The 2,500-nt window shown below is 43.0% G+C and overlaps 1 protein-coding gene across 2 annotated transcripts in view; it reads right to left on the reverse strand.

Moving 5' to 3' along the window:
* LOC106875683 (uncharacterized) overlaps nucleotides 1-304 on the reverse strand; it is a 188,026-nt gene extending 187,722 nt beyond the window's left edge. The window contains exon 1 of one of the 2 annotated variants that reach the window (XM_052971094.2): nucleotides 1-304. This exon is cut by the window's left edge and continues 107 nt beyond it. The gene's annotated coding sequence lies outside the window, so the exon portion shown is untranslated. The other variant, XM_052971090.2, reaches the window with a different exon arrangement.
* Nucleotides 305-2,500: the final 2,196 nt, after the last annotated feature.

A 2,500-nucleotide genomic window follows, 5' to 3' on the forward strand; every position in this document is an offset into this window, starting at 1 on the left:
GTAGAGAGAAAGATAGAGAAAGAGAGAGAGAGAGAGAGAGAGAGAGAGAGAGAGAGAGAGAGAAAGAAAAGAAAGATTGAGAGAGTGAGAGAGATTGGCAGCAAGAAAGAAAGAGAGAAAGAAAGAAAGAAAGAAAGACAGGGTGAGGGAGGGTGAAGTGAGCCGAAAGAAGAAATAGATAGAGTGAACTAGAAATATAGAGATTAAAATGGAGACAGAAAGAACTAATGAAATACATGTGTGTTTATGCGTGTGTGTGTGTGTGTGTGTGTGTGTGTGTGTGTGTGTGCATATATATAAATATATACTGATAGAGTAAAATATAAAAGGAGAGCGTGAGAGAGAAAAGAGTAGGAGGGTTGTACTATGGCTGGGAAGAGGAGAAAAAGTGAGTAGGTAGGAGGAATAAAGAGTAATATGCGTGAGTGTGTGTGTGCATGTGTGTGCGTGTATATATATGTGTGTGTGTGTGTGGTCGTAACCGGTGTTTACGAGAGTTATAAAAGTGTGGAGAGAAGCGCTGCTAAGTACGAGATAGTTAAACTATCCTCCGTCTCACATGCATACATAAGACTGAAAATACACCCCCACCCCACCCTACTGTTGAGTGTAAGTCTCAGAGGTCTGTACCACTCACTCAGAGGAGTATCTCGGTGTTTAAAGAGGTCCTGCCTTCTGCTTGATCCTGCAGCCGTCCTATTTGTTCAGTAGGTCCGCTTAGAAGCGCACCTATTTATCTATCAATCGGTTTGCTCTCTTTCCCAACACGATAGATGGACAGATACGTACACAGATAGACAGGCCGGCGGGCAGGCAGTACGGCGTAGATAAGCAGATAGATAGACAAACAGACAGACAGACAGACAGACAGACAGACAGACAGACAGACAGATATATATATATATATATATATATAGATAGATAGATAGATAGATAGATAGATAGATAGATAGATAGATAGATAGATAGATAAGATAGATAGATAGATAGATAGATAGATAGATAGATAGATAGATAGATAGATAGATAGATAGATAGATAGATAGGTAGGTAGGTAGGTAGGTAGGTAGGTAGGTAGGTAGGTAGGAAGGTAGATTATTGAACGCTATGTTTGACTGATGATTTGGCGATATCTCTCACCTGTGAGACAACAGTTCTCCAATCTCCAATTCACCGCCTCACCGCAGTTTCCACCCCAAAACATCATAATCGACCGCACCACAGCCACCACAGCCACCACCACCACCGTCACCTTCACCATTATTGTCGTCGTCGTCATCATCATCATCATCACAGCCGCCATCATGATCTTTCCAACCACCCCTCTCTCTCTCTCTCTCTCTCTCTCTCTCTCTCTCTCTCTCTCTCTCTCTCTCTTCTCCCTTATTTGCTAACTTTCTTTCGCTTTTTATTTCTTTCCCTCTTTCTTATTACCCATTCGCAAGTAAATTTCTCTCGTTTCCACCGTTTTTCACTTTTCTGGTCATGTCTCTCCCTCTATCTGTCTGGTTCCCCCCACTCTCTCTCTCACTCTCTCTGTCTCGCTCTTTCTCTCTCTCCCTCTTCTCCTTCTCTCCCTCCCACTCACTCATCATTTGTCACTTTCTCTATTTCTCTCTCTCATATTTCCCCTCCTCCATTTTCTCCTCCTTTTCTTTCCCCGACTCCCTACATAATATTCTTTGAGACACAATAGAACACTCTACCTTTCACTCCTTCACACTTTCCCTCAAACGCACACATATCCTTTCTCTTACTCCATTTTCTCTCTCCCACTCTCACTCTCTCTCCCACTCTCTCTCTCTCTCTTCCTCTCTCTCTCTCTCTCTCTCTCTCTCTCTCTCTCTCTCTCTCTCTCTTTGTCATACACAACCACTAACATACTCATATAAACACATATTTACCCACTAAACTCCCTCCCAGCTCATATTTATTATTATCTTTCAGTCCTCTCACCTCTCCTCAGCTTATACTGCTTCTCTCTGTTCACACTTTAATCTCACAAATTCCTCGTCTCTATCTCTCACTCCTTCTTTCCTATTCCTCACCCTATCTCCCCCACATCACCTCTCACTCACGTTACTTTTCTCCGTTCCACGTATCTCGGATAGACACACGTATACATACATACATGGTCACATGCAACCATTCAATAATACATAGAAACAAGGCGACGAGCTGGCAGAAACGTTAGCCCGTCGGACGAAATGCTTAGCGGTATTTCGTCTGCCGCTACGTTCTGAGTTCAAATTCCGCCGAGGTCGACTTTGCCTTTCATCCTTTTGAGGTCGATTAAATAAGTACCAGTTACGCACTGGGGTCGTTATAATCGACTTAATCCGTTTGTTTGTCCTTGTTTGTCCCCTCTGTGTGTAGCCCCTTGTAGGTAGTAAAGAAATAACACACGTATACATACATACATGGTCACATGCAACCATTCAATAATACATAAAAACAAGGCGGCGAGCTGGTAGAAACGCTAGCACGCCGGACGAAATGC

This window comes from Octopus bimaculoides, chromosome 1 (assembly GCF_046866305.1).
Source record: "Octopus bimaculoides isolate indiv1 chromosome 1, ASM4686630v1, whole genome shotgun sequence".
NCBI lineage: Eukaryota > Metazoa > Mollusca > Cephalopoda > Octopoda > Octopodidae > Octopus > Octopus bimaculoides.